At 41.9% G+C, this 14,656-nt stretch overlaps 1 protein-coding gene across 1 annotated transcript in view; it reads left to right on the forward strand.

Annotated features, from left to right (window-relative positions):
• Window positions 1–1,133: 1,133 nt before the first annotated feature.
• Window positions 1,134–14,656, forward strand: part of hs3st1l2 (heparan sulfate (glucosamine) 3-O-sulfotransferase 1-like 2) — a 30,063-nt gene continuing 16,540 nt past the window's right edge. The window contains exon 1 of the mRNA XM_030061127.1: window positions 1,134–1,450. The gene's annotated coding sequence lies outside the window, so the exon portion shown is untranslated. The remainder of the gene's footprint in view (window positions 1,451–14,656) is intronic.

The following is a 14,656-nucleotide window of genomic DNA, read 5'->3' on the forward strand; positions in this document are numbered from 1 at the left end:
GCATTCTGTAATCGCCGTGATGGGCTTAAATAAAACTGAGTGGGGGTCTCCTCAAGGTTAAACTGACTGCACTCGCTTTAGTTACCTGATTTTTTTTTTTTTTTTTTTTTTTTTTTTTAAATGTTCAGGTACCGATCCAAGACGGAGAATGTAGTGAAATTTTTGATTGATCTGAACGTTGGAAGAAAGAAGAAGAAGAAGAAGAAGAAGAAGAAGAAGCTTAAGCCGTTCAAATAAAAATAAAAACAATTGCAAAGCTCATCCAGTTCGTTGCTGAAATTTACCCAGAACTTCTCCCAAATGCCGTCAGCTCCACTCAACAGCTAGTTTGTCCCTGAAATTATTTGCGAAATGAAATGAATAGATTTTTTTTTTCCTGCCACCTACTACCTTGTTATTCAATAAAAAAATACTTTTGGAGGTTCAATGGAATGCAAAATGAAAAAGATGAAATTTTTATTTATTTATTTATTCGTTTTCTTTTTTTTTTTTTTTAACTGATATTATGTCATGCAGACAGAAAGCCATCACAGGTATTTGAGTTGTTTTTTTGCCTTTGCGCTCTTTTGTGCCAGCGTTTAGTAACTTATTCATGATGCAGGGGACTCGCAACAGCAAACAGAGGAAAACGAGGAGCAGAAACAACAAAAGAGGAGAAGGTTAAAAACTGTACAGAAGCCACTGCAGAAAACCATTTAAAAAAAAAAAAAAAAAAAAAAAAAAACGAGAGTCAAACAGGAGAATTAGGGAGCGAAAATGGCAGGACGGGTGAAAATGTTCCACAGCGTTTCAGGTTGATCAGATGAAAGAAAGAGAAAGACAGAACACGAGACAAATAAAGTAGACGAGAGGAAAAAGGGACAGAGGAGGGGGGGGGGCAAGGCAAGAGGGTGGGGGGGGATTTCCCTGAGGGGGAGATGTGTTTGTGTATGAACTAATCTCTCTTTCTCCTCTCTCTCTCTCTCTCTCTCTCCCTCACACACACACACCCAGTCACCCAGTCAGTTGCAATAACACACTCACTGAGGTCGGCACAAAGCAAAGTCGCTCACTCACCGGCTTGTGCACACACACTCTCTCTCTCTCTCTGTCTCTCTCTCGCTTTCACTCTCTCTCTCTGTCACACACACACACTCTGTCTCTCTCTCGCTCTCGCTTTCACTCTCTCTCTCTCTCTCTCTGTCACACACACACACTCTCAGACACCTCCTCAGTGACGCCCAGCAAGCTGAGGCAAACTGACAGAAGAAGAAAGGGAAGGAAGGGAGGAGGGAAGGAAGGAGGGAAGGAAGATACCGGAGCTTGGAAAAACAAATTTTTGAACAAGTGGAAAGGGAGAGCGGCGAGAAGAGAAGAGAAGAGAAGAGAAGAGAAGAGAGGAGAAGACGGGGGAAGAGGAGAGAGGAGAAGAAAGTAGGAGAAAAGAAAGAAAATTGGAGGCATCATTCAGGTAAGACCTAATTTTTTTTTTTTTTTTGTCTTTTCCTTTCATTTTCTGTCATTACTCCAGCACGGTGCGCACTGTGCCAGCAGAGCACTGCCTCCCCGAATAAACAAATCATCGCACCGCATGCACACCCCACTGCATCATATCACATTGAGCAACATGATAACACACACAGCGCGGTGTGATCCCACCATATGCCGGGCTGACAGAAAACACAACGTGCCATTTGTTGCTGTGCAGCCGCTCGTCTGCAGGCGGCTCTAACCTCAGCCACCCTCGCTCTCAGGAAGTTCATGACCTCCCAGCCCGCTCACTGTTGTGTACGTGTGTAATGTAACGCGACCTCACGTGTGTAGGAAACTGTTTTTTTTTTTTTTAAAAATGGGAAAATTCAAAGGGAACTTTTCAGATCAGAGCTGTCGAGAAACTTTGAGAGATGTGTGCGTCGGTGTGCTGAGAGCAGGAACAGGCGAGGTGCATCGGCGCGTGTGGTAACGGATGTGGACGTCTTTTGTTGCTGCATGTGTGTGTGTGTGTGTGTTTCAGTGTGTGTGTGTGTGTGTGCCTGTGCGCTGGTGGAGGCGGCGCACGTACTCAATCATGTGTCAGTCTTGGTGAGTTGCAGAACGTGACAGATTGACAAACGATGAGAGGAGTGACGGCACGAGCGTAGACTGACGATGGCGTCCGTCTGGTTTTCTGTTTCAGGTTTTCTGGGATTCTGGATGAACAGGTGACAAGGCTTCACACCTGTGCATCAACAGCAAACGCTCGATTTTATTCACACACACACACACACACACACACACACATACACACACACAAAAAAAACAAGGCTGATACCTCCTCAGTGCCGGTGCAGCTGAGCATGATGCTTTCACATGACTCGGTGAGACTCAAGTGAAGTCAGTTAATTTAATCTACCTTCATGTGGCTCACTGCTAAAAAAAAAAAAATGGTTGCATGGGTTAAGTTTTTTTTTTTTTTTTAAATGTGTTGGAAACAACTGAAGGCAAAACAAACAAAGCATATCATGGTCAGGGAACGAGGGAGGGGAGGGACGTGTGGTGTGTTTTTCTGCTTTTGACCTTCGCTGTGTTTAGACAAAGCTGATGTGGGCAGAGGTAGAGAGAGAGAGAAAGAGAGAGAGAGAGACAGCAAACGCATGAATGGAGCCATTGTCTGGCGTGTGCGTGTGTGTGTGTGTGTGTGTGTGTGTCGGGGGGGGGGGTGATATGAATCATGTGAGAGGTTAAGCCCAGGAGTTGATGAGCTGCTCATAAACAAAATGATCATGTCAGTGTTGAACAGTAGTTTGACACATATTTTACGTTTGCTGCATCTCGGTCTGGCATCATCGTTGCTCACAAACAGGAAGTGATGCGTCTTTACTCAAAATGAACAGAAGAAGAAGAACTGGGTCGTGAGCATGAGCAGCGATAGCCGCCGTGGCTGAGCAGACACAGAAAAGAGCGCCACCTACAGGAAAAAAAAAAAAAAACTCAAACTCAAACTCAAAATCCAAGTCCCGCCCCCACTGTTTGATTGACAGGTGATCTCAGTGCTGGAACACCATTAAAAAAAAAAAAAAAAAAAAAAAAAAAAAAAAAGATCTAATGGAGGCTTCTTAAAGATCTAGTGATTTGTGATTTAGACTCCCGGATCAAATGACATGATTGAATCAGGAGCGTTTTATGTAAAGTTACCCAAAACATTAAAAACAGTAACTGTGGTGGAAATTTGTCGTCCAGGACATTTGATCACGGGCAACAGCATCACATAGAAAATCCCACTTTAACCACTCAACCTGTGTTGTTTGAGCTTTGAAAGGACAAATTTAATTATTTAACAGTTATAAAACAAAACATACTTTACATAATGCAGAGGGGTTTTTTTCTTTTAATGAATAAAATGGGCTTTTTGTTGTTGCTCTCAATGCATAGCTAATGTTAGCCACCTCCAGCTAACGCCAACAACAAAATGTTAATGTTAGCCACATCCAAAAAATAAAGCAACACAGGGGTCTTCAATGTTTTTCAAGCCAAGGACCCCCAAACTGATCGAGTGATGGTGCAGGGACCCCCCTTCAATATATATTGCATAAAATTGTGTTTTATATTAAACTGGGCCTAGTGACATGTATAAATGTACCTTGTTATTGCATATTCAATACTAAGCTATTCAAATAATACACAGGTTTATTTATTCAAGTTTTTTATTTTAAACGTGCAAGGTAAAGTGACAGCAAAAGGTAAAGTGGAAACAAAAATAAGTGATGGCTTATTAGTGCCACTGCCATGAATAAACATATCTGTAACATTGCAAACAATACTGAACTATTGAAATAATTAAGAGATTTGTGTTTTTTATTTTAAACATACATGTAGTAGAAAAAAAATTGGGTAATTTTTTTTTTTAAAAAAAATACATTAAAAAGCAAAAAAACTTCAGCCAAAAACTTCACGGACCCCCTGTTGAAGACCTCTGAACTGAATACTAATATACAAAACTAATATATAAAATGTGAGCTACTTAACAATTAGGGCCCGACCGATATGGATTTTTTGGGGCCGATGCCGATTCCGATATTAGGGAATAAAAAAAATCCGATAACCAATATATCGGCCGATTAAATTTTTACATTTTTGAATTAAAAAAAAAAGACAAAATACCTGCTTTGGATGGCTTAAATATAGTTCTAAACACTTGTTACAAAGATATTAATTGAAGGGAGAACATTTTACTATTTTCAAATACTTTTATTATCAGAAATTGTGTGGAACAAGCAGCATATGAACAATTTGAACATAAAACAAATCAAAAATATGATGTGCAAAAAGGCAGTATCATCATGTCATCATGTTTAGCTTTATGGTGCTGCCATAGGTTGGTTGTTTTTTGCTTTTTGCTTGCTTGATCCCTGGCTTACAGAAGCTGCACAAATATTACAGACAGCTTCACCAGTGACATCCTTGGTGAAGTACTACGTCCACCTTCTTTTGCCATCTGTAAAAAAACAGCAAGACATAATAAGCATTAGTTAAAAAATAACGCTACAAATCTGTCTAGTTACGTGGGCCATTTTGAAACTCAGACATTAAGCATTTGTCTTACTTGTGTTCACATGAATATGGCGTGTACACTCCTGGCCACTTCATTAGCCTAAACCTATTACTTTTAAAATGTTGTTGACTGTAAGAAAGCTGATAATTCTTCTTTATGGTTATTATTGAGGTGGTAGTGGGTGTTTGTGTGAGGAGCATCATATTGAGGTGTCTGATATTTTGTCAACCCCACTTACATGCACCAGAGGGTCAAAATACTCTGAACACTTCAACATGCTGCTCTGCACACCAACAAAAACACCCACTATCATCTCAGAAAACATAAAGAAATCTCTCTGACAGTGTCAACATTTATAAAGTAATACATTTATTAAAGTAGAATTCATCGTAGGGCTGTTATTGGTGTACATTACATTGCACAGTGTCTAATGAAGTGGTCAGTGAGTGTAATAAATTACAAATTATTAATAAATTATTATCTGATGTCCTCTAAACATGCGTTCACATTTTCTTTCCTCCATGAAGTTATAACTTGGACCAGAAACGCTTTTTTCTTCCTCAACGTCATAAGTTAAAAAACACAGTTGGTGCGCTGTTGTAAATAAATGCAGCCCATAATGGTTTTTGCACGGCGACGACGCGTTATCCAAATGTGCTCCGGTCTTATCTAGTGTGCTAGCATGCAAAGTGCTTAGCAAGGTAATATTTAAGCTAGGTTATCCTAACTTAAGCTTGCTAACGTATCAGTCAAGTGTGACAAACACAACGAGGCTCGCCATGGGGAATGGGAAACTTACTGAGTTATTGTTTAATTCACAAACTAGTTATAAACTTTCCATTGAGGCAAACCGCTCAGCTCAGTAAACGCGCTGTCGGCTCTTCCCTGTTTCACTGTTGAGCGTGACGTGAAAGGAGTCGGAGCGCCCTCTATTGGATACGTAACGCAAGGACATTACTTCTAAGAAAACACCATATTCCCTGCATTTTACTAGTGGAAAAATAAGTGTTAACATCGGCGTCAATCGGCCAACTTTTGGCCGATTACCGATTATTCCTTAATGGCTATAATCGGCCGATTAAATCGGCCAACCGATAAATCGGTCGGGCCCTATTAACAATATAAGAAATGACCAGTAATTCACGATTCCGACCCAGAGAACATAGCCAATAGGATTGGCCGATTTCACAAGACAACGTGGTTTGTGAGATCACTAATGTCTCACAAACAAACTTCTTAAGCGACAATGTATCACTGGGCTACTAGACTGTGTAACTGAAGTCTTGCGGTGAAGCTGGTGATGATAACGTTACTATTTAATAGAAATGGTCCTTACTTTTGCTTGGGGGACATGCAAAGATAACCAAAGGTACCCAGAGAAGCTAGATAGAGCTTGTTTAATTAATTTCCCCAAGCCAAAAACACAATTGGAGAAATGTCTGCGGTGGATCAAAGCCTGTGGAAGGCCACATGAACAACTAAATGTACATAAAATCAACAAAAACAGGGCTGTATGTTTTTGTTGATAGTTGCTATTTGTTCCAATTATCCAACTCGTTACATGACATTTTGCCCCATTCGCAACGTCGAGTCATAACGGTTTAACAAGCAGTGCAACAAAGTTGCCAGCTAACGTAGATAGCTAACGTTAAATTTCTATAACGTTAGATTGCTAGCTAGCTCGCTAACAAGTAACGTCAGCTAACGCAGTTGTTACTTTGTATCTCGACTGACCCTGAATGAGGTGGTTGTGTTTTCCTCATGCTACGCCAACACTTGGCATCCACTCTAACGTTAACATTATTAACGTTGTCATCTGCAGCTCCTTTATCAAAAAATTTGATGTTATGGACATATCCCTGGGTAAAATAATTTAGCCCTTTAGTTAAAACCTTCTTGGAGAATATTGTTATGTCATTCGTTAGATAATGTAGCCCTATATTATCGGGGATTAAAGCTAAATCATCTGACATCTTGAAGTTGCAACTGCCGAAGTGAGACCAGGTGATTGCATTGAGGTAGGCCAGTGGCTTGTGAGACATAGCAACAGTAACTATGCGTGCTACCAGCGTCGGAGTGGTGAATTCATACACCTGGCTCGGGTTAATAATCTTTTTAACTGGCTTACAAACCCGTTCGCCACTTTGTCAGCTGAGCGAAAACTTTCCAACCTCGGCACCGATTTGGACTCGATGTCCCTTCCATCTTTTATACGACCTTTGCTGTAAATGATGTCGAATTTAACCCCGATTTTAATAGATACTCCGAATGGTTAATGTTTAATGAGATGCCGCGTTGTCTGACAGACAGTTGCCGGTGTTGGCCGCTTGCCAGAGCCTCTTCACAGGCGTACATCTGGCTGATACGTCCACGGTACAATTACCATTTATAAGAAATGGGTGGTGCCGGGACGCAGTTATAACACATTAGATGAGCCATTAAAAAGCATTTTAAAAAGCATTTCAGGTGTTGGAGAGCAACAGTAAGCTGCTTCAGGTGAAATTAAAATCACTGCGGCGGGACTTTAAACAAGGGAGTCCAGATTTATGAGGCAATATCACTCCGTTAATGTCAAAACAAAGCAGCTCAAATCTTGTTCCTGTGTTTCGCTCACAGTTTAATGTTAAATTCATACGGCCAAGACTCCCCAGCTCCCTGTTTACCTTCAAGTGGAATCAGAGGAATTTTCTTAAAAATTGATGAAGTTTATCCTTATAGGGAGCTATAGCGCCACAGCCTCGCAGCCATAGTTTCCCTGTGCATACAGAATTATAACGCTAAGTGATGCGGAGAGCCGGCACCCTGGGGCCACGCGGAGCGAGAGGGTAGTCGTTTTTAAAATGCTATATGGATAGGCTTTGCTATTAAATATAAAGATAAAGAGGAGAGGAAGGAAAGGAAAGGAGAGGAGAGGAAAGGAAAGGAAACGAAAGGGGTAGAGGAGCACGGGGTGGATTGGTAGATGATGCTGAAGAATTAGGGACAAATCAGGGGAAGCTGGATGAAAATATGCCAAGACAACGAGGGCAAAAGCAATTTGGATCAAAAGCAAAATGGATTTTATAAAAATTATGAACATGGGATAATTTGAGAGGGAGATGGAGCCTGAGAGCCACGCGGAAAAAGACATTGTGTCAAGTCGTGGGGCAGAGGTCTGTCGTTTCCGCGTTCCTGTGTGTGTGTGTGTGTGTGTGTGTGTGTGTGTGTGTGTGTGTCAGAGAGGGAGTGAGAGAGACCGGGGGAGGAGGGGGTCTCTGCCACCTTGGCAGGAGAGTACATTATGGCTGTTTGGGCACATTAAGGGGCATTAGCTGGAGGAGCAGTCCTGAATAATGCATGGCCATTATTTATGAGCGGAGTGCATACGTCCTCTGAAGCGCACTGAACCTGGCACTTACACACACACACACACACACACACTTACTCTCTCTCTCTCTCTCTCATACACACACACGCACGCACACACAGAAGTCTCTGTTTTTCAGTTTTTCTCAGAGTCAAAATCATGCAAATGTGGCAAAATGTGTAGATGTATCTGTGTGTGTGATGTAAAAGAGGGAAAGGGAGAGATTGCATGACTATTTGTGTGTGTGTGTGTGTGTGTGTGTGTGTCTGCATGGGTGTGTGTGTGTGAGATTCACTACAGCTATTGTTCACCTCAAGCACACCCAGATCCTTTTTCCTCACCTGTTCCAACACGGCGGCGTTAAAAAGGGCGCCAGACGAGCAGCGCGCTCCATTGATTGGCCATTCAACTCCAACATGGCAACCAATGAGCCTATTAACAGATTCAGCAGATTCAATGAAGTAGCTCATAGGAGCACACTACATTACCCTCCTCCTCCTCCTCCTCCTCCTCCTCCTTCCACATGCTCTTATAAAATCCCCAAGCGATCCAAAACTTTCCAAGGACAATTTTTATGATTGCTTCTCCTCAAAGTTTCAGGATCCTCAAACGTCGTCGGTCCTCATCACATTTAAACCGCCTGGAGTCTCGTCCCGGAGTGAGATGGGCCGCCTTTTGACATCCACTCCTGCTAAAATTACTGCTGGCATGAACAGTGAGAGCCACTTTTGGACCATTAGTCAGGATATTAAACGTCCACCCTCAGATGCTCTCACGCTGCTGAGTTCATCCCCGATGTTCAGGACATTCCAGAAGTTATTTGCTGATGAAGTGTTGGAATTTACTTTATTTTATTTTATTTATTTATTTATTTCAAACAGCCCCTCTCTCCTTTACTGATCACCTGTTAAAATCGGCCTTATAGTTCGATATTTCTTGTACTATCCAATGTATTTTATAGTTCAGGACAGCTTGACCTCCAGCAGAAGACAGATAAACCAGAAGCTAGATGTACTTTCTCTATCTTGTTATTTAGGTCTGTTGCGTTAGATACACGCCCAGTCAACATTCAACAAAAGAATCAGGAGCTAACAACCCATTGGTCCACACTTTCGATAGATGCCCGACGTTTTTCTTTCGCCCCGCCCCAGAAACCTGTTTCAACAGAAAACACATCAAACTTTGACTTGACTGTGACTTTAAAGTCCCTTGTAGCTCACATCCCTTCACCTATGAAGGAATTAATGAATGAACTTTTATGTATGAAGCACCTTTAACGAACAGAATGCAGCTTGAAGTGCTTCCCATTTCAGCACCACACAAACTTAAAAGACGATTTAAAACTGTTAAATAGCTTTTTTTTTTTTTTTTTTTTTTTAATTAAAGATATAGACTGCTCAACGTTTTTCAACAGGAATTAGAGAAAAATCACTCCGAACAGTAAAACGTGTCGTCGCCAGCAGCTGCTTTTCTCAAATAAGACATTTGCTTTTCGAACAGCACTGTTTAACATTTACTTATTTACTCTAAACAGCCATTACTGAGCAATAGGTGGTGTTAATTCTACTTATTTTTAATGTTTGTATCTTGCCTTTTTTTCCATTGTGATCACTTGAATAACCAGCGGACTGCTGACCTGGGTTCAGCTTTATTATCTGTGATTGTGAGGCTTATTTACAGGTGTAATGTTGATTAAACCGCGCGGCGCTCAGCTGCAGGGTTGCCATGTCCTCGTCTGGCCAACGGAGCAGGAGGTCACTGTGAACTGTGTTTGTAAAAACCCCCAGGTGGGAGTTCATCAACCTAGCAACCGCCCACTCTGTCAGGGTGAAGGTTCACTATGACTCAAACCGAGCAGGGGAGCACACTTACACACAGTCAAACACACACACACACACACACACACACACACACACACACACACACACACACTGACTACACACGCACACCTACAGCTTGAGTACATTTGTAGATGCCAGAGATCCACACGTCACAAATAAACAGCCATGTCTGTATCAGGCTGTGCATACACTCTTACACACACACACACACACATCTACACACCTAAACACACACACACACACAGAGTCAAACTTGCAGAGACACCGTCAGAGCCGTCACACTTCGTTGCCTCTGAGTCGAGGTGACAGGAGCTCCTGGTGGCAGGCAGATGGAAGGAACCAGGGAGACCACACCTTTGTCCACACACACACACACACACACACACACACACACACACACACAAACGTATACGTCATGAAGACCCCCAGCTGACATACATTCATTCTCTAACCAGCAGCCCTAACTTTACAGCTGCAATATGCACCTTTTCACACTGAGAGAGGAAGTTGCTCTGTTAGTCCCGCCCACCTCCTCTTCAGTTGGTCAAGTTCTCGCCCCGGCACCTGTCAATCATCTCGAGGCGCCGTCCGCCTTGAAGCAGCATCTTGTCTGAAGCTGGTGAACACAGATGGTGTGCAGTGACAAAACAAGAAAAGGTGATACCTGCCTTGTTTATTTGTTTGTGTGTTTTATCCAACACACATTTAGTTCTGCCATTCTTTCTTTTCATTCTTTCTGCTGTTGCCACGGCGCTGCCAGATGGGAATGAATAAACTTGCCTATCATGCCAGAGGCTTAAAATTATATTATACAAGACAGAACGACGAGAATCTATAGGCGTAAATGTGGGATTTCACCAAAAAAAAAAAAACAACCACAGGGTTCCCGCGGGGTCTTAAAAAGTCTTAAAAGCATTGAATTTACGAATTTGGAAATAATACCTTTAAAAGATATGGAAAAGTCTTGAATTTTGATATCTAGGTCTTAAAATTTGTTCTGTATGTAACTTCTCCGTATCGCATTTCTCGTCAAACGTTTCATTTGTCAACCACGATTATTTTGATAAAATAACGTAAACAAAGAGCGGCGGAACCAATAATTTCGAACGCAATTCAGCCCCGGGAAAATGCTACAAATACGTCACTGAAGACCTCGTGCTACAGCCGACACAAGACTACGAACGACAAGACAAGTAGTTGTTTTTTTTTTTTAACGTTAGATAGTTAATTCACGCTTGGAAAATGGGGAAATGTAAATTCAATGAAGCGTGGATGGATAAAATTTCTTTCCGTCATTGGTTATAACCTGTGGTCGATAATGTTTTTGAAGCCTACAGCACCTTGTGTAAAAAGAGGATTCAGCTTGGAACAATGGGGGTTTTCATGTTTCCTAACCTGAACTCTGACCTTTTCCCAACCTAAACCAAGTATTTTCAGTGGCTAGTGAGCTACTGTTCATTAACTAACGGCGAAAACATGCATGCACTACTACTTCAGCAAGAAGGAAATGAAAATCTAGTCTTTGTCTTTCTGGCTGTGGCTCTTGATTCACACAAGTTTGTTGCAGATGGTAAAATGTTAGGATTTAGAGTCTGTATTGTGGATATACACATGTTACTGTTAAAGTGATGCTCTATTGATCCTTTTGGGGATCAGCTGGATTCTCCTGTCCCCTCTCAGTGAGGTCAGAGGTCGGGCTCGGCCAGGGAACCAGCAGTACTCTGATGTCGGCTCACAGCGATAGATCAGTTGATATTGTATTTTGGGCTTGTAATTAAAAATGAGATGTCAAGCCAATCAGATTTGGTGCAGCTGGTTTGAGTCCATATTGACTGTAAAAACTGATCCTGGATTTCAACAAAGAGTTTTAGTGTCACATGAGGATATAAATGTGATCTTCGTTTCTCCGGCGTTTCAACCAAACACCAAACACTTGTAGATTCACACATTCACACATCGAAATCAAAAATCTAAATATCAGCAGCCTTAAAAAAAACACTCATATCTATGGAAGCGTGAGCCTCTCCAGCTATCCCCGCCACCGTCCCACCTCCCGATGTGAAAATCAATCAACCTCCTCTCCAACATATTGACAACTTCTGTCGAGTCGCAAAGTCAGTAGATCCAAAATCCTGCGACGCCACCCCGCCCCACCCGCCCCCCAAAAGAACCCAAACCCCTGAAAACAAATCACAGCAAGGTCAGGGAGGGCAAAACAAAAACCCCCTGGGGGGGTGGAGTGGGGTGGAGGGGGGGGACTCTAGATTTGGAGGATGACCTTGATCCAGACAGCAGTACGCTGGAGCTGTGTGTGTGTGCGCGCGCTGTGTGAGGTTAGCGATGGCTCTTAGTGCATGCTCTCATTAATTTCCAGTCACAGAGAGGGCCTGAGGACCAGGAGGGGGGTGGGGGTGGGGGGTTAAGTGGGGAGGCAATAAAGCCATTTAAGAGTCATAAAGTGCTTGGTCAATCAAAACCACCCCCTGCTAAGGACCTCATGTCCTCTACTGCGTGCGTGTGTGTGTGTGTGTGTGTATAAGTGTGTGTGTGCATGCAATGTGGAGGTGTTCGCGTGTCATTGTGTGTTTCTATGTAGGTGTGAGTGTGTGCAACTATGCATGACTCCGGTGTGTGCATGCATATGTGCATACACGTGTGTGTGTGTGTGTGTGTGTGTGTGTGTGTGTGTGCCAGTCTGAGGAGTCAGTGGAGTGCAGAACACAGATACTTTAGAGTTGTTGTAGAAAACTTCTGCAAGAGAGAGAGAGAGAGAGAGAGAGAGAGAGAAAACACAGCAGCAGATGCAATGATCAAGTGTAATTTGACGTGTGTGTGTGTGTGTGTGTGTGTGTGTGTGGGAGCACATGCATTAACACCTGCACTTTTACCTGGAAGCCTGATATTCTAATTTGTTGCCGCTGCATGACTCTGTCCGTCACATCCTCGCTGTTCAGCTGCACTTAGAGTTGTGTAACTGTGGCAAACGGCCAAATTGAAGAAGTGGAGATGGAGTAACAAAAAAAAAAAAAAATCGGTGTAAATTGGACGGACAGCACACCATCACGCAATTATCTCTGAGGGCTCACATGTGTCCTAATGATCGGCAGAAACAGACGCGGAGCTCCTTCCCTTATTCCTTTATTTCCTCGAAGAGAGGGAACTACAAAGTTACCGAGGACAGAGGCAGAGGCAGCGGCAGAGGTAGAAGTAAGATAGCGTTTTGTTCAGAGTTAATGAGGGGGGGACATGAAAATGCATGCATTTATATCGATCTGTTTCAGCTCCAACTTGCTTTACCGCCACGGCATTTAATACACGTGTGTTTCCAAAGCGTAGAAGAGGAGGAAGCGATGCCTTAACACTGGAAAAAGAAAGAGAAACTCCTGCTAACGACAAGAAAAAGTATAAAAAGGAAACACACCAATATGATGACATTGTTAAACAAAATATAGGAGTCCAGTTTATATGTGGTGCATGCAATATTAAACTTTCATGCACTTTGATGCTCCAAATGGCAGTAAGGTCATGTAACACTCCAAAATTTGAACTTCATTACCCAGAAATCCCTGCAATGTGAACTGCACAGATGTATGCAGATGTATGCTAATTTTCCATCCCAGCTGATCTGTGACGCTTTATACTAAAAGGAGAACAAAGGAGACAAAAATTCCAGTATTTTTTTTTTTATCCCAATTTTTCTGATATTTCACTCACTTTTTACACTTTTTTAAAAATTATTATTATTATTATTTTGTTCTTAAAGTTGCTGCAGGTCAATCTGAAGGAGACCAGAGAGAATACGTCTCTCCTTCCTCCACCTCCATTTGTATCGTCGCCCTAAATGAGGATCAAAGTTGCGCAATCCAAGCAAAATGTCAACTCCTAAAACTCACCTAAGCCGGCTTTGAGGAGCAAATCCTGTATTTCTGGAGCGGGGAGCCCTGTTATGTGTCCTCTAGAAAGTTCACCGCATAAATCCCGGACTTCATTTCAACTTTTTCAAGTGAAGCCATGCAGCAAATCGCTGTTGCACCTCTTTCTCTCTGTGCGCTGAAACTTTTAGCCGTCTTGCATTTCTGCCCATTTCTTCCATTATCATTCATCGTTGCTCCCCCAGTTCACTTTTTTTTTTCTTTTTTAAACATTTTTTCAAAACACAGTGCCAGGCAGAGACCGGCTGAGGCAAAGCAGGATGTGCAGTTTTGCATAAATCTTTCCTGGTGCAGCTTTAAAAACACCTTTCTGCTGGCTTTGTCTGTCACTGAGGCAGAAATAGAAACACTTCAATCCGATCGATCAGTTAATCTATCCGTCTATCTATCTATCTATCTATCTATCTATCCATCTCAATGCATCAATCATAAATTCTACCGACTAAACTGAAAAAATCTGCTTAAAAGAAATAAAGACAATGAATCACTCTGACTTCACCTGAATCAGTAGAATAGTAATATAGTATAGCAGTATAGTAATAATATACAGATAGTATACATAATACTAATAGTATACAGTATCATAGTATACAGATTTTTGCATTTTTTCCCCAGTGAATAAAGTTTAAGTAATGTTGAAGTAATTCTTTTGTATGTTTTTTTTTTTCATGTGTTAGAATTATGTATTGCTTATGTATTGGGGATAAATTTTTTTTTTTTTTTTTTTTTTCTCCATATGTTAGCCACTCAATCAAATTGTTGACTAGAATTGTGGTTTAAAAAAAACTCAAATCGAACTGAATTGTTACGAAAAAACGAAAAAAGAGAAATCTATCTGTCTATCAGTATTTCAGGGTTGTGCAGTTTAGATACCGATCACACTGATCGTCACTTTTGGACGAGCGAGCCGCCGCCAGCCGGTTTGGTTTATTAGTGTCGCTGTAGGGCATCGTTTGGCTGTAATTCCACACCAACTGTGGCATCATCTGCAGCCGCCAGCACCGCCACCACTCCCTCCATCCCTCCA

The sequence above is a fragment of the Myripristis murdjan genome, chromosome 9 (genome assembly GCF_902150065.1).
Source record: "Myripristis murdjan chromosome 9, fMyrMur1.1, whole genome shotgun sequence".
NCBI lineage: Eukaryota > Metazoa > Chordata > Actinopteri > Holocentriformes > Holocentridae > Myripristis > Myripristis murdjan.